The sequence below is a fragment of the Hippocampus comes genome, unplaced genomic scaffold (genome assembly GCF_001891065.2).
Source record: "Hippocampus comes isolate QL1 unplaced genomic scaffold, H_comes_QL1_v1.1 scaffold101, whole genome shotgun sequence".
Classification (NCBI taxonomy): domain Eukaryota; kingdom Metazoa; phylum Chordata; class Actinopteri; order Syngnathiformes; family Syngnathidae; genus Hippocampus; species Hippocampus comes.
Genome location: NW_017805451.1, coordinates 531,654 through 550,260, shown reverse-complemented (window position 1 = coordinate 550,260; position 18,607 = coordinate 531,654). Strand labels below are relative to the sequence as shown.

Below are 18,607 nucleotides of genomic sequence, written 5' to 3'. Positions count from 1 at the left end.
TGCAGTGGAACATCACACTCCTTAAAATGCCTGTCATCATTTCAAGGCGAAGGCAATAAATCACGGGGTAAAAAGAGTCAGTAATGGGCTCCCTATGGTAATCATAGGGTGAACCTTTTCCTGTAAATAAGCTTATAAATCCTTCATATTTAGGAGTGGGGATAGAAGCAATCAAATCCTCTTCCCACTCCAGCAGGTGTGTGCAAATTGACTTTTTCGTTTGACATTGCCAACCCCCTACCTCTGTCAAAGAATAATGTCTTATTTGGGGGAAAAAATACATTCTCTTTTTTGTTCCTGGTTTAAGCTGTTTGCATATGGAGGATGATTCTAAAGTGATAGCGTTGTCGTTGACATTTACAGCATTGAAGGCTGAAACAAAAACGCGGGCGGGGTGGGGGTTAGGGGGTGACTGCATTTTATTTTGACTGTAATTGACTAAGGCATGTGTTTTCAAACTAGTAAAAACAATCTAAACGTTCATAACTGGATTTGAGTGATTTTTTTTGAGGGGGAGCGGCAAAGTGGGGAGGGTGTCAGTGTGCCATTGCAACGCTACTATTACTGGATTAATGTATTAATTCTTCACTTGAAATAACGTACTACTTAGGACTCTCATGATGTCACATAGTACAAGTATAATTGTACTATGTGACAGGTCATATATCTGTTCTTTGCTTTGTTATTTACATTTTCTGGCAAATTTCACTTGAGTAAAATGTCTACTTTTACCCAATTTTATTTCACCTAACCCACCTCACTAATTGCTACTACTACATAAAATAAGAAACTTGTTTGCTGGCATTACACCTGAACAACCGACCAGAAAGCCGAAAAATAATCCTGCCGACAGTGACCATTAAAAAAAGGGAGCTTGATGTATCGTATGTAGATCCGGTTTGGGTTGATCGCGTCTTTCGCTTGTGCCCCTCCCCAATCTCATTTTCAATTTCGGTGTAACAACTTCTGAGCAAGCAGATACAGAGTTTATGCATGTGTGCGCATTGGACATTTTAGCCATCTGTGGATCTTTGCTGATGTTCGAATTACTTGAGGACTGTTGCTATTTTCCAATACACTGTTACTGTGTACCTGTATTTGTTTTCTGCTCGTTTTTAATCCAACACCCTGCAGTGTTTCATAAATCCACTAGCCGTCAGTGCACCTCGTAACCGTAGAAGACTATATTAGCCTCCTGCTATTCTCACGCTGTACAATCCAGAGAGTGACGGATATCGCAGCCAACCGTATTCCTCATTGACAATACAAACGGATGGAATGGAAAAAATCTGGAGCGCACGCGACATCTCCAGCATGAGCGCATGAGGATAAAGACGACGACAACAGTGAACGAGGATAATGTTAAACATCCGCGGCGTGGGTGTTTTTACAGGAATTGGTCTCATACATTTGAATGAAAGATTCTTTACACAGGCTGGAGTGCCACTTGGACCTACGTAACGTGACAGGAAATATTGGCATTCAAAAATTCCCCGTCAAACCTGGTAGTTGGAATTTAATTTGTATTATCCAGTGATATCGAAAAAATTCTTCGAGTTAGCTTGTTGAGGTTTATGGTTATTGTGAGGGCCATGCTAACGTATGCTAGCTAACTTTGCTCATTAGCCATCACGCATATATTTAACTACACCACTGAAGTAAACATAATCAATTCTAGAATGTCTCAGGGTTTTTTTCCCCCCGATGCAGGTACTTGAATACATTTAGCGTTGACAGTTTACAGCTTTGGTTGAAATTGAAATTTCAGATATTTATACTTTTATTCAAGTATTGTTAGGACATTTGACACTGGACTACCAGAGGGCAAGTGCTGCCGTTGTGCCATGCCATTTCGCCAGTGCTTCCAGTGTCAGACAGAATACGAACCAGTCAGTGTAATCAGGAAGATCTGGAAGCCAACGGTTTTGGACTGTGGAATGTACCAACTCACCTTGTACCCTTCAATGCAAGGCTTGATGATGTCAATTTCCTTAATGGGTCCTATTTACAAAAATGTGAGTTTGAACATTTTTAATGATGACACATAGACAAAGTTTGTATTTAGTTTTTTAAACTTCGGATCATTTGCTGAGTTATCCATCAAATGCAGTAATTGATAAAGAAAGGCCATTCATATTTTCACGGCTAATTAAAAAGCAATTTGCCATCTGTCGATGAAACACATCTTGGAACACATGCTGACGATCGCAGCCCTGAACCAAACCACTAAACCCCCGGGACCACCCCCAGCCCCCCTCCCCTTCAACCAACCAGACACAGACAGCCAAATAAAGTTATGAGTAAATGAAGGTTTTTTTTCTTTTTTTGTGTGTTGTGCTTTTAAGGCAGTGAGAAACATGCAAGGTATGCGGTTGCAGTTTTCATCATGAATGTAGCAGGTAACAGTGCTGGTACTTCCATCTGTCCTCACAGAATCAGGCCACAGTCCTTGTCCATTCTTTTGAATCTATCTCTGTGTTCACACACGTGTAACCGAGCCATCTGAATTTTTTATTTAACACAGACAACAAAAGTATTTCCTGCCAGGCACATTTCTTAAAATGATTGCATTAAGTCACATTATTATCGTTGTTTCCGCTGCTGCTTAATAAGACTCGTGGGGAGCATAAGTGACAAGCAGTCAAAAGCTGCAGAAGCTCATCAACATTTGATGGTCAGTGGCAGCGCTTGCTCCTTAAAAGCGTTAAGATTATTGTCCTCATACTGAGCACAAGAGGGTGGTGCTGTAACAAAGCTTAATGGGTCATATATGATAGTTGGGACATTTCACAAGGGAATTGCTTCGGAAATCCACCTGCCTAGAATGTATTATGATTATGATTCTCTTTTTATGGTTCGGAATTAATTCAGAATCATAAGTCCTTTGAGGTTTTTTTTAATATCTCAGAATGTGGTCAACAGGTAATAATTACATGTAACGATGTATCCATTCATTTTCTGGAGCACTTTCCTTCTTTGGGGCCACAAGTGACCTGGAACCTTTGCCACCAGTTCACCGAGTGCAGTTGTAGTTTCTTATAAACATGCTTTGTGTGTGCCGATCTATAGACTGTGCGCTGAATTTAAAGGGAATGAGAGGAGTCGCTTCCATGAGCTGAGGATCAAGTGAGCTGTGTTCAGTCCCACAACGGTGCAAATGCCCATTCCTCACTGCAGTCTAGGAAAATGCCGAAAGACAGAAAACTCCACCCATGTGCACAATTAGACTGCATTTTGCGCTAGAATTTGGGCAGAAAAATATCGAGCTGAAGAAGAATTTAGTCTTCAGGTTGTCTAAAATGGCAGTTTTTGTTTTAATTCAAGAGCAAACTGGAGAACCTAAACCATGGGAGAAAACATGGAAAATCCACACATGAAGGGCGGAGCCAAGATTTAAGCCTCAGAATTGTGAGGTAGGCATGCCACTATGCCACCGTCAGAATAACTGTTTTTTAAACCACATTCCATCAATTTCCCTGAAATGACTTCAAACATGAAGCCATAACTTGAAACTTTTCGTCCGCTAATGTCAATTTTTCCGTGCTTCTCCCACGTTGCTGTTTTAGCCTGATTCTTGTTTCTATTGCCTTTTCATCATCAGCCCTCTCTTCTCTCCTTAGATTTCCTCTGCACCCCGGGCTGACAATTCATCTTTTCTGGTGCTAATTCATCACGAGTTCCATTTATTGACTGCTCATTGTGTAGATCAATAACGTGTTGTTTATTAAAAGTTTGACTATTGGTGATCGCCAATTTCTCTTTTAATCAGTGTGTGTGTATGCTTGTATCCAAATCCAAGTTATGAGTTACCAAGCTAGTATTTTTTCCTTGTTTCCACGAAAATGTGAATGATTTAACGTTATGTCGAAAAAGCCGACAGTAATCAACTCCACATTGGTAGCATTGCCTTACAAAAGCCGTTGTTTCACGAATATTTTCTGCAACGTGCATTATTATGCATGGGATCAACTTGTTTATGACAGTAGGCAGGAAATAGTTAGGCATTTGCATGCATCGAGAATGTGGTCTGCTGGCTGCCGTCCAGGAGAAGTCTGTTGACATTCATCACTGATATCCCATGACTGAACAGTATTGTCCCCGAGATCCCACTAATAAGTGAATATTGTGATTATTGGTGCGGTTACTAAGATGGTGCGGGTGGCGAGAGAATGCTTTAATTAAATATGTGCTCTGGAGCTTCTCCGTTCCAATACCTCGAAAGTCAACCGTTTTGAAATTCAAACACCAGAAATCCAAAATTTGTCTTATAAGATGTCAACAAATGTTTCAAGACCTCAGCGATGAAAAATCATCAAAGGAGTAACTCAGGGGCATGTGAGTGACTATTTCTCGATTTTTATGACTTGATTGCCAAACCTATTTTTGTTTGAAAGGCTCAACCATCAAGAATGCGTGTGAGAAGTGTCAGGTGCATCTGTGATGCAAATCACCTCAACATTACACTATTGTCCCTTTCAGGGACAGCGGTCACTCCAGTGGACGGCTTATCATGTTATCAAGTTACAGAGGGGCATGAAAGGGTTTAATTAAGATGCAGTATCGGCTGACAAAGGGAGTGACAGAATTATTGTCTAAGAATGAATATGGTCTGCAATCTCCCCGTAAAAATAAGTCAGTCCAGTTCAAGCAAAGGCATGGCCTTTCTTGAGGTAAAAGAGAGCCTTCCTTTGATTTCCATCCATCCACTTTCTGAACCGCTTTCTCCTCACAAGGAGAAAGCCTATCCCAGCTGTCTTCAGGCAGTAGGCAGGGGGACACCCTGAACCGAGTGCCAGTCAATCGCAGGGCACATAGGGACGAACAACCATCCGCACTCACACCTAGGGACAATTTAGAGTGTTCAATCAGACTGCCATGCATGTTTTTGGAATGTGGGAGGAAACCGGAGTACCCGTAGAAAACCCACGCAGGCCCGGGGAGAACATGCAAACTCCACACAGGAAGGCCGCAGCCGGGATCAAAACCACGACCTCTGCACTGTGAGGTCGACATGCTAACCACTGGACCACCGGGCCGCCTTCTTTTGATTTTCAAAACCTAATTTGCAGTTAGAAATTTTCAATCTGTCATGTGGAGAGTTTTATATCCTTATTAGCTGTGCAAATGCTGAGAAAGACATTCTCATTTTTCATAAAATGTCCTATTTGTTTCCCCAGCGTCCCAAAAATGTTTTCCTATTTTCGGTTGTCTTTGAGAAATTCTTGTGCCTACACTGGGATTCATGATTTACAAATTAATTAGGCTCTTTTCATTGTGTCCTTTGTGTAAAACGGTATAAGTTTAGTGACCGTTTAACACAATTACCTCCAAGTTTCAGATCTGTGGGAATAAACAATTATTCTCTGTGACCGATGATGCCCTTTGTTCATGCGCCATTAATTCCCCGCGCTGCACAGGAGGTTGGAGTCTCCGCTCGCTGTATTTTCAAAACTGAAGCGGTGCCAAAACACGAGCTGGCAGGAAGAACGTGTAAAGGAGAAACAAACATGGGGGTGGGGGGGGGTATTATGTAGGTGTTTGCATTTCTTGACTCAATGACAATAATTCAAGGTTGTTTGCAAGCCCTCTGTCTTATTTTGCTCATTAAGAGGAACTGCAGTGAGACGCGGGAGGAGACCGCAATTATTGAAAGCAAATCCATATTGAAGTGGATGTTGGTTCGCCGTTGTTGTTTCAAGGGGATAAGCACTTCAACATGCCTTCGACCGTCCAAATGTGAAATCAACTCAGGTCATGTGCAATTGCAAATTTCCTTGATTCTGATTTTGCACACATTTGATGCATTCCACATGAAATTTTTGCTTTCATTATCGAGTCATTTTTGAAACACTTGCATTGTAAATCGTTTGGCGCAATGATGGCATTTGTCGCTGTTTGTTTGTTTGTTTTTTTATTTCTTTTTAGACTTTGTAGCACAGCCCTCGAATACATTTTTTATTCAGTGTTGTATTTGTTTATTGTGTCAATTTATAAGGGATAATAATAACTGAAAATAAATTAGTTCCAAAGTTCATCGTTGAAATCACAAGCCGCTGGGCGCGAAAAGTCTTGATCAGCACCACGGACAGTTCCGCTGTAATTCAATTGTATCGGTGCTTACATTTGTTGCTTTTAAACTTCACCAGAAATTACACTGAATAGAAATTATCAATTTTAAGAGCTGACGTCATTACAATCACGTCGTGTAATAGTAAATTATAACTGTTTTGTATTTTGAATTGTGACCGTTTCGGTAACGTTCAGCGCTGATGTTCCGAAAGTGCTGGATGTTTAGAGGAAATGTTTACTGTGTCGTTGGCCATAAAAACTGTAACTGGAGGCCCATTTTGGAAAACGAATGGTGGTTATGGCAGCCAAGTCAGGAACAGCTGGAACATAAAAATAGATGGCACCCTGACAAAACTATTCTAGAGCGCACACCTTCACTTGGGGCTTTATGGCGGCTGACAGCTTGAATTAACTTGGGAAATGCGCTGTCACAGAAGCCGTTACATTGAGATACAAAAATACTGTACTCACTGCACACTGTAAAGTGAGTGGCCACAACATTCGACGTTAAAAAGTCGCTTCTTCGCCATTAGCCATCATGTTTGACAAGCGGTTCACTTATTTTTACACTCTCCACAGATAAAATGTAAACATAATCGGTACAACTTTATGATGTCGACATGTTGACCTCGGAACACAGCAATTCGATTTTCATGATGAACTTTTCTAAAATAACCAAATCAGATGTTAATTGTTTTCAATGACATGAAATCCAAATCTGCTGTTGGTTCAATCCTCAAAACACGATGGTACATTAACCGTTGGAGCATTTTTAAAACAGCTGTGGTTCTGTATTTATGCTTTCGGTTCGTGACCAACAGGTGGCACTGTAGGGCTCTTCCTGCAGCTGCACACCTGTTGGTCGTTATGTCATTAGCTGTTTAAAAGGACTCCCAGCACGACCACTCGGTGTCGGGGCATTGTTTGTTTGTTTCTTTGGTGCTGTCATGTAGATTTGTCATGTTTTTGGTCATGTTTCTGGTCATGTTTCTGTTACTGATAGTTTTTTGCTTAAGTCATGGTTTTTGTTTGCTACTTTGGATTTGTTTTGTTCTTCGGACTTTGTTTTGGATTTAGTTTTCTGTGTTTTATCAATACAATTCTTCAAGTACAACCTGCTCCTCCCTCTTGCCTGCTTTTTGGGGTCCACCACCACGCAACATGACAAAAAAAAGATTGAGAAGAGAAGAACTTATTCCATAAGCACAATTTCATGAAATTTTGACAAGCACAACGGTTAGAGTGAAGTGTGTGTGTGTGTGTGTGTGTGTGTGTGTGTGTGTGTGTGTGTGTGTGTGTGTGTGTAAACGAGCGATGTGGCAGCCCATCATTCTATCACCGGTCACTCCGTAACAAGCTTTGAGACCCTTTACAACCCAGCAGCTGTCATTTACTGTCACCCACTTAACAAGCCCACAATGGGCACGCCCACACACTGTCACTCTGGACACACACACACACACACACACACACACACACACACACACACACACATACTGACCAACTAAAGTTCCAACACACACGTTGACACAAACACACATCCGAACGTACCCATGGTTGATGGGCTCATCCATTTATTTTAATCTGCATTTCACACAGCAGTTACGTTTTTTTTCCCCCCAAGTGTCACATTGCACAAACAGTAATTGGTTATGGCCTTGTGCCTTGTGATGCTGTAATCGCACACAGCAGTTAGACATCTCTCTTGTCACCTTTCCGCCGCATCTCTTCTTCTCTTCTCGCAGGTTTTTGTCTCCTGCCGTGGCCTTTGTAGATTGCGGCTTGGCTTGGTTTCGAAGGCAGCGACTGCACCATGTCTGCTTTTGGTTCAGGACTCTGCTATATTTGACATAATATCATTCATACGCTTTTTTGAATATAAATGGTTGGTATTGCCTTTTAAAGTGTGTTGTTTTGAGTCAATTAAAAGTGACAACTCAAGCAAATGTTGCCGGGAAAGAAAGCAGCCCCTGCAAAGCAACCACTGAAGTAAACATCTCGCAGTGCCAAAACGAGCTTTGATTTTTGGCTAGCGTTAGCACACCTGGCCCACATACGCCCAGCGGCCATTTATGTGTCCCCGCTATGTTCCAATGACGGCCCAACGTCATCGTCATATTAAAATGGTGGAAAATGGGATCATCCGTTGTGCAGAAGAACATTGGATGAAGACATTGATGAACGCAGGACATGACATTTGTATATAATCTATGAAGTGGTTAACTCGGCTGACTCCAGCGCAGTCAGCGTTGAGTTCAGTTCCCACTCACTGTCAGAGCGTGAATGATTGTCTATCTCTAGACTGTATGTGCCCTGTGATTGAGTGGCACTCAGTAGGGAGAGCTTTCAATTCACCGGTGGCCCTATACGGTACAACAAGCGCTATTGCAAATGGATGGATGTTTTCAAGTGTTCAGAACATAACACACAAAGAGAGGCGCTAGATTAGATTTGTCCATCAGGCAACGCAAAATACCGAAACATAAACAGTGTTGGGCATCTGTTTACAAACCTTGTAGCAGTCCTGAACCACTAGCCTGTAGCTTTTGTGTTAAGACTGACTGATATTTGGAACTGTTCATAATTCCTTCCACCTTGACTAAGGCCCCTGGTTCCCACAGCGCTAAAGCATGATGCTACCACCATCGCGCTTCACTGCAGGTATGTTGTCAACCTTGCTTTCACTGGACAAAACACATGTGGGGAACTGTGTTATGGGCTATGCAGACTTTTTTTATTTTCATCGTACGTCTGTGAGACGATTGAAATTGACGATGCACATCCACAATATTTTCGACATTTCAATGGTATACTTCCCATTCAGTTAATTTATTGCCGCTGGCCTGGATGTTATATGTTGCATATTTTGGGACTCTTTACAATTTAAAAGCCGTAAAATGGACACAGAGTGAACAGCTGTGTGGGTGGGAATTCACAATGTTATGCATTTTCCAGTATATCTGCCTCCTTCAAGCCATATTAAGAGATCGTGTGGGTAGGTGTGTGTATGTGTGTGTGTTTTGATTTTGGCTTTTAAATGACCCTCACAGTGGGATAGTAACACAGTCATCTCGGAGCAACATAACCAGCTGCTTGAAAGATTTGGCATTTGAAGGCTTGTCAGCTTATATAGTCTGCAGTCCGCGCCTCAGACAGGGGCTTGTGATTAACTCAACAGTAACCTCTGTTAGACGGGAGAAATTGTTCTGATGTCATGTACGCTGTGGCTCTTTTTACACCGCAGCAAAATCGCAAAAGGACGCCTGGATGCTATGCATTTTTTTTTTCGTGTGTTTTCAAATTCTGCCTGCTACAGAAACACAATCTCGAAAGGTTGAAAAAGACACAATTACCAACTTGACAAACCTACTTCAGGTTGCCAACTGGCTCGCTCACCCCCAAAAGGCCAAATCTTTTGTAAAAAAAAAAAAAAAAAACTCAGCAAGAAGGATGACTGCATGTCTAATCCTGATTCTATGCATATTTCACATACTTCTAAGCGCGAATAGCAGAGGCAGAACCCCATTGCTCAGTGGCGCATGATGTTGAAACCTTTAGGGAGAAAAGCCGTTTATTCTGAGCTGTCTAAGCGTACTCGAGGACAAAGGAAACGTCAAACTTGGCACGCCCTCCTTTTCCACTGTGAGTGAAGGCAGAGGGATGATGAGACATCTGTATATTCATCAGAAAGGACATTTATCCTCCAAAACCTTCTCCTTGGCACAGAGTGTCTTGCAAATAAAATCCTCTGTTTCCAAAGCCATCGTGCAGTGGTTGTCTGGGAGTGTGTGCACGCCAAAATGAAATACCTTTTCAAACGAGGTTTAAATATGATAAACCGTGACGGGCATCTTTTCGGGGGATTGAGGTGCACATGGCTGGAGAGGAATGTTGCGTAAAAACAGGACGTGAGTGTCCATGAGCTCTGATTTTCATAGTTACAAGAAGATAAAAAAATTTAGACTTTCCTCGGATTCCAAAGTAGTCAATGCTACAGCAAATTCCAAACTCATTTGATTATGAATTGAAAGTGCCAAACGCGTCTAAACATATCAAATGGAATTTGCCATGTTAAATTTCCATTCCTTTGGATTACTGGAGTATGAAGGCTTCTGATCCTCTTAGGGTGGTTCTGTTTGTGACCAACAGGTGGCACTGCAGGGCTCCTCCTGCAGTGGCACACCTGTTGATCATTGTGTCATTAGTTAGAGTTTTGTTAAAAGGACTCCCTGCCCGACCAGTCGGTGTCCGGTCATTGTTTTTTCATTGTTTGTATCTGCTCATGTCTGCTTTATGTTTGTATTTTTTGTTTAATACATTTTGTTAAGTCTACCCTACTCCTCACTGCTTTTTGGGGACCTCGATTCAACCACCTCGCAAACGTGACAGATCCTGAATACAAACAGCCATTTTCTATGTAATTGAGTTCGCACAGAGATGTTTTTAAGACTTCTTACATGACACCAACTGCCATAGAAGAAGGAAGGAAATTTGAATGGACATTTAGTAGTATGCCCAAGAACAGGCGGAGAAATGTTCCAGTACTTTTATACAGTCACAACTTTTTGAGTGTCACTTTAACACTAGTATTACATGCACTTGAAGGGAACAAAAATGCTCCAATTGTTCATTTTTGCTCTCTACCAATTTCAAGTTCAGACTCGCCATGTGCCAATTTGCTGGCAAGATGAGAATGTGCTTGCCAGGAGGTCCTCTACACGTTGCCTCCATTTCCTCCTCCATTCAAATGAAGAATAGAGGACATCCAACTTCAGAATAAAAAAAGAGAAGAAATAAAACACACTTTGTGAGCAGAAGTTTTGTCATCTATTGTCAAGAACAAGTTCTGCAAAACACGTCTCTAAATAAAAGGGGGAAAAAATGTCACTACCATACCGTAGCTGTCGACACTGCTGTTCACTTGTTGAAAGAAGCAAAGAATCTTGGCAGAACATAAAATGGAACAATGTCACATGTATTTGTGGCACTACTTCCCCAGAGTTACATTCTGAACTAAAGTACTGCAGCAAGGCACAAACTAAACATGAGTTTGGGCAAAGAGAAAACGCTCAGCACAATGACTCATTAACAAGCGATGAACAAGCACATGTAAAACTATTGCTGTTTGTTTTCTTCGGTTCTCATTGGATGCGTTTATCTGAAGACATGGTATTTGCTCATGTTTCTTAGTTTGTTGGGTAAATGAAATTGAGAACTCTCTCCGGCCTGCTGCTCTTTTTCCACTGCCTCGAATCCATTTGAACACTTTGAACACCTCTGCACCACTTCGATGCTCAATTACCGTATTGGCCCGAATATAAGATGGTGTTTTTTGCATTGAAATAAGACTGAAAAAGTGTGGATCGTCTTATATTCGGGATCTAGACATTATACCCATTCACGACGCTAGATGGCGACAGATACCATTGAAGCGAATGCTGAACTTGACTCCCCAGGTCAAAGTGAACCCCTGTCACGAAGAATAAAAATAAAAATAGCGGTAGCACGAAGAAGAAAAATAAAAACTAGTGGTAAGAAAGAAAAGAGAAGAAAATAATAGAAGAGATAACAGAAAATGGAGAAACGTAGCGACAATCTGGAGAAAAGTGGGTCGAAGATCGGCCAGGTTAACCGGCAGCTGAGGAGAAGTTATGATGTAATTTTCATTTCAAAAACCAGAAGCCATTCATTTACGAATGTGATTGCACTTTAGTTTACATATTTAAGTGTTCAGATATTAAGATTTGAATGCTTTTCCTCTCAAATATATTGTTATAATCATTTGTTTCAGATGTACTGTAATTATTTTCTGTATAAAAATTAATTTGGTGTTCGAAAAGTCTTTTTTCAAACTTGAGTCTTAAAAAAGAGGGGGTCGTCTTATATTCGGGCCAATACGGCATATGCAAGAAACAAATCTCCAGTAGAGTCGGATTTGCAAAATAAAATTCAAACAAAAGTGTCACGTTTAAACTTATTGTGACAGAAAATGAGGAGCCTGATAAAGGTCAGAGATATTAATACCTCAGCCTAGACAGCTCACCCTGTGACATAAAGCACCTGGCCACTGTGGCTACCAAGCATTCGTCACCTCACCTTGTGTTAGGTCATTCTGTGGCGCTCCTGGCTTCCCGCTGGCTTCCTGTCTGGCAGACTTGTGGCTGCCAGGTTGGAACCAACCGGTTCTCAACCTGAGCACAGCTGCTGTCAGGCCAGGTGGCTGTTAACTGGCTGTCTTTCAGCTGAGCCATCTTCTTGCTGGCCGCGTGGCTTGATCCGGGCTGTTGGCACCTTATGGTTTCTTCTCATGTGGCGAGTGCAGATATGTAGCCTGTTGGAAATTAAATCATCGACGTATGACCTTGAAATGTACATGTAGATAACTAGCTAGATAGTTAGCAAGCTAGCTAGCTAGCTAGAAAATAATTTTCTATGAGGATGAAACGTCCACCATTGTCAACTACAGCCTCAAGAGCATGAAGTCTGTCCCATTACCATGGGATCATCGTTCCACTGTGGGGTCCAGATTGTGGATTGTAAAAACTAGTCACTTTGTCTATTCGACTACTCCACAATGTTGTTTAGGTGTTGACGTTGACTAGTAGCTAATCACATTTTTGGCTGGAGCAGGAGGCAGAGCTGCAACAAATGAGTGGGCCGAATGAAATTAGTCAGTCACTTTAATTGATTTGAATTGTCTTTTATTTCTGAATGTGCAGATGCGGTAATTGAAGAATCACTGAAGGGGTAAAAGGCAGGGTGGAGCAGGATTTGAAAAAAAAAAACTTGCCTGTACATCAAATGCTGAGAACACACTCTCCACACAATTAGCATCACCAACCATGGCTTTTTCACAGAGATGCCAGTAACAACGAGGTCAAAGCCTTTCAAATAACAGTCCCACAGAGAGCCAAACTAAATTTACATCTGGGAATTAAAAGTGTAATCAGATTGTCCTCGTGAAATTGTCTTTCATCCAGTCCATGTCCCGGGCTGCTATGATGAATCACATTCTACGAGACAATAAAAGGGAAAAAACGCAGACGGAGTGAGCCGGGAGATAACATCCACTCACGGTGGGGGATGGCCCAGGTTAACAAGTGTTTGTTCAACAACTCTTCAACAAACAGGATTAAAGACTGTTGTTGGATTTTTGCTGCACCCTAGAGAATTGAAGGCAGATTCCTCAAGTCCAAAGGTATTCAATCTTTCTCTATCTTGATCTGACCGCGATTGAATTTATCACTTTGTGCTTGTGATAAAAACGTGTTAGTGCAAGTAAATTTTACGTGCTGTGTTTTTGTACACATATCGAACAGTGGTTAAGGACATATCACCCTCACATCCACGGCAATCCATTTATCTTCAATCAAAGTCAAACATTTTTGTGGTACACTATCCACTTTATTTGTCCTGGAATTTTTACCACACACTTTGTGTGTAACGTCTAAGTATTTATGTACACCTTTAATGAACAGAACCATTTGACCTAAATGTAGCTAGCAAAAATATTGCAACTTAGCAATGTAGAATCACCATATAATAACATTATATTATGCATATTTCTCATACACAATACTTGAGATGAAAGGAGTTCTCATGTAATTTGAGTACCTTGATAAAAAAAAAAATAAAAAACTCCCCACCCTGGCAACTGTTTATTTGGTGTGCACCGCGAGGCAGCATGCAAGCACAAAAGCGTCCCAGTGGAAGCTTGCCCATATTTGGAAGTGCTTGCATAGCAGCCAACCAAGAAGTGGCAGGGTGTCTTTTCCCGCTGGTTCACATTGACAAATATGTTATTGAATGTGGAAATGAATAAAAAACCCACACAAAATACGCTTTTCCTGCTGGTTGCACTCTTGCTATTAGAACTCTGAAATCACTCCGTCACCTTCTCTCCTGACGGTGTGGTACTCAACTGGTTATTTATTATTAAGTGAAATGTCTTTCCTCCTGTGTATTCATTATTTCTCTTTAACCAAGTAAACAGTAGGATACTCAATTACTAAAATATTAGATAGTTCCAGGCCTACACAGTACACATTCTAATAAATACGATATCTGTCGTGTTCTATGGGTGGTGTTTGCATAGTTGCAGTCTGTTTAATTCAAAAGAGTCTCGCTTTTAACACAATCAGGCTCTGTTCGTATTCATTATTCTGCGACTGCACAGCTCCTGAACCCAACTGTGAATTTTTAGCTGCGTTTTCAAGTCTGCATGTTGCCTTGAATTAAAGTGAAGCTTTCGGGCAGAGCAGAGTCATGTCTTCATTGGGATGGATTCCGCTCTGCCCAGCAGATCATTATCGGAGAGCTGAAATCTCCAGTTGTTTTAACCATGTTTGTGATAGTGATGTTTTCAAAATAATCCATGTTATAATTAGCTTTAAATGAATGTTTGCATCTATTTATGTTAACGAATATGCAAACTTCTGATAAGATTTCGTAGCCAAGTCAATATTATTCATTCATAATATTGTATTCTGTTTCGCGTCATCATGGTTCATTTCCATTCATGTAGTCATGCTCGTGTTATGTTTTATCAGCCCCTTTGTGTACTTGGTATGAGCATAGGAGAAGGGTGTGACATGGAAATTTCTTCAAATCAATAAATAAAAAAAAATAAAATAAAAATAAAAAACACCCAGCGTTGTTTTGGTCATTTATTCTTGCAAGAGGTAGAGAAGTCAAAAGGAGTACAATCTGAGACCCCCCCCCCCCTTGCAAGTTCCCTGTCGATGCACAGTCAGCTCAATTTGCAATAAGCAAGCAAGACCGGATGCGGCAAGCTCAACATTGACACACGTCTTCAGCATTGGCTTGGATTGCTTCAATTCTTCGTTGCGGTTATTCTCCCTCAGTCCCTCAATGAATGGAGACGCTCCCCACCCCGGACCATCTAAATCTAATTATTGATTTACTCACTGAACCGAGCACAGCGCTTGCTGATGGGCTGCCGAATCAAGCGTCACACAAAAGGTCAAACTGAGAACACAAGTTCACGTCGTTTAATTTGTTCCGTGACCAAGCTTTCAGACGTTTCCCATCCATTTTACACATGAAAATGAATTAACCTGACATTAAAAATATGAAGCCACAATCAAAAACTACCACATTTTATGTTATGTTTTTGACCAAAGAATATAGTCAAATATAAACACGTAAGCATGAGAACATAATATTTCATGATATTAAATTAATGTTGACGTGCCTTTAAGAGGCGTGGCCTTATGACATCAGTAGCTCTGACTCCAGCTCAGATTGACCGTTTACAGCGCGGTTTGTTAGTTGGCATGCTTCATTCTCCTTGTGTGTCAGTCTGGAGATATTTAAAAGCCGTTTGAGTGATTGATTTTGATATAACCGGGTAAATCGGATTCAAATCTATCAGCGCACCAAATTTGCGAACTTTGATTTTTAAAGACAGTGACTCCAAGTGTATGCTAACAGCAATCTTTTCTTCTTCTTTTTAGTATGGATTTAGTAGTTCTCGATCCCTTGCAGGACAGGCAGCTAAGCGTACCACACTACAAATCAGCATTCTCGACTGAGATTCATCCGACTATCCCGGACTGTGTTGTTGTTCACCAAATTAGGAGCCTGTTTGGTTTGAATGATTTATGAGTCAGTATACTTGAGGTAGCAAATGTGTCCCTGCTTGCGTGTCAGTGTTTCGCAAGGCCCAACGTTCAAGCAATTACCGCATTTTGTAACGTCATGAATTTGGTGACAATGGGCCTTGCCTGCATCAATCTGTCATATTTTAACCCAACGTATCATGGGAGAATCTTCTCGTTTCTCTGAAAGGACAGAGGAGCAAGGATTTGGCTAATATATCTTTCACGCACCTTTGCAAACATGCACATGTACACGCACACACACATGCAACATAATCTCAAAGGGGCGACGGAATAGCTGAGGAGGGGATCCATGAGCTTATAGGACTAAATAAATATTGTCTTGAAAGAATGAGGCCTGTCGCAGTACATAAAAGGCATACACAAAGACGTGCGCGCACACGTACACACACTTTCACAAAGATCGACTTCGGTAAACCATCACAGTTCAACCTTGTACTTGAACAAAACCTGCAATCACTGTTAATAGTTATCGAGCTTTGCAATAATAGCAGCATATATGTGTGTGTGTGTGTGTGTTCATGGCAATTCCAAGTACCATTGCGAGCGAGTGCACTTTGCTGGAAATTCTGCCAACTATGTAGTTCTAAATGTTTTAGTTGCCAGATTTTTTTTTTTCTTTAGTTCTCGAAGTTCTCACTATGAAGTAAAGAGCCTTAGAGGGTTTGGACCTTGGTGATAAAATGAGTTGGGACAATAGATGATGAAACCAAGCCAGACTTTTGTGTTGATGATAAAAAAATGTAAAAATGATGACTGTTTTCATCAAATACACAGAGAAGGCTGGGTAAGACAGAATTAAACCAAGAGACACTCTTCATCGTGTTTATTTACTTTCAGGCAAAAAGGGGGCGGTGAGGGGTGAGGGGGGCAGATAAAGTGACGCAATTCTAAGAAACAAGTCAGTTATACTTTCTTTTTATTTTATGTGCAAGCATGAGGCGAAAAAAAAATGTTGTACGTGCCCTAACATATCACGATTTAGCAAGATGAATGAAAAAAACGTGAAATGGAAAAAGCGGGCTCATGTTGGGGTATAAACACATTTGTCGCAAGTCTGTTACATCAATACACATTTTATCCACCTCCAAAATTAATGGTCCATGCATCCACCATATGTGGCAAAATAATCGATTCCGTCTTTTTTTTTTTGTGTACTGTCATCCCGAAAAGAGAACAAGACAAATTATTCAACAAAAGCACTAGCCCTGACGCAAACGTCTTGAGGCTTTGTTTTGCACAAATCTCAGTGTTATTCACTGGCACAATGTTTTTTCTGTAATTCTGTTCTTCACGTAAAAATCATCACCTTTCATTGCTGTAGTTCCTCCATTTGTTATGATCTGAATCTGAACTGATTATCCTCACGAGGGTTCCTCCATTTGTATTCTTCCTTAAATATTCAATGAATTTTTTGAACATATTGAATTCAAATGAGTTAAAGCCATTTTGTGATTAAAATAATAAATTAACTATAATACTCAAAATACAACAAATTAGCATCATTTTATTATTTCAATCAACTACATACACATTGACTGAATTGTATATGAATTTTTTTCTTTTTTTTAACTCACCAAAGAATGATCTGGCCAGTTGACCCAGCTAGGTCTAAACGCTTGGTCCTCCTCAACCTGACTTTTTGAGCAACAGTGCCCTCTGTTGTTGCTAAAATGTGTGTGCGAGTGAGACTTGTCCAATTTTTCCATTTTCAACTCAATCGGTACTTTTGTCATGGTCCTGTATTCTCTTTTGTGTGACCTTCTCAATGTCGATGAAATCAATATTTGGAACAAAAGCAAACTAACAGCCTCAAGAAAAACAAAAAAAACGTCATTTTCCACGATCATTTATTTGTACCGACCGGCCTTTTGTTTTTTTTTTTTTTAAATTAAGGGACACCTGTGATGAAAAACCAAAAAGATTTCAACTTGTCAACAACATGGCCGTGTGCTGTAATTAAACGGTTTCATAATCGTGACAAAAGTCCTGCTAACAGCATTTCTGAGTTTTCTTTTTATTCATTTGACCAAAATCATTCAAACACACCTTCAAACTGTCAGGCAGATATGATAACTCATGAGCGGGTAAGACATCGGGTATACATACAAATGTGTTAGTTTGCAATATTGCCGTTTTTTTATTTTAAATTGACTTGATTTGACATTCCCACTCATTTTTCTTCTCCGTGTCTACTTTTGTAGTGCTCATCTGGTAGATTCCGTAACTTCTCTGCAGCCTTGAAAAGAAAAAGAAAAAGTGAGGCACCTTCAGGGACAGACGGTTGAGTACATTTCATTCTTGTGTCATCATTAGTCTCGATCTTGAAAGGCCTTTTGATAAAAATCCTGCCCTTTTTTCCCCACACACATACACAAAACATATCGATAATGAGTTTAACGCTTTCAGGGACAGCGGTTACTAGAGTGGACAGCAATTCAAATGTTATTTTCTCTTATATTAATTACTCTTCATGTCACAGTTGTGCATCAGCGCCCTTTATGTGTGTTGCATCCACTGCCATTATGATTATTATTTTTTTTTATGCCTAAAGACTAATTGAAAAAAAACACTTGAGGAAAAAAATTCAGACGTAGGTTATCAATTTTTATGCATGAAAGGGTTGAAAAAAAATGTCCGACTGTTTGAAATGAACAATCCGTGACTAGGTTGCCGCAACGGTGTTCCTTTTATTAAATCACCTGTTCAGGAGTGAGGTCCCGCTGCTCCATTGCAAGCATCTCATAGCCGACCATGAACTTCTTAACTGTGGCCGAACGCAGCAGAGGAGGGTAGTAGTGAGCGTGCAGTTGCCAATGTGAGTTGTCTTCCTTTAAGTAGGGGCCAGTCGGGGCTCCTGAGGGACGCAAAAAAAAAAAAAAAAAAAAAAAAACACA

At 40.7% G+C, this 18,607-nt stretch overlaps 1 long non-coding RNA gene across 1 annotated transcript; it reads right to left on the bottom strand.

Annotated features, from left to right (window-relative positions):
• Positions 1-17,845: 17,845 nt before the first annotated feature.
• LOC109518302 (uncharacterized) lies at positions 17,846-18,586 on the bottom strand. The gene is made up of 2 exons (XR_002168709.1): positions 18,413-18,586; positions 17,846-17,949 (listed from the first exon to the last, which is right to left on the bottom strand). It is a non-coding gene; the product is annotated as an uncharacterized LOC109518302 (long non-coding RNA).
• Positions 18,587-18,607: the final 21 nt, after the last annotated feature.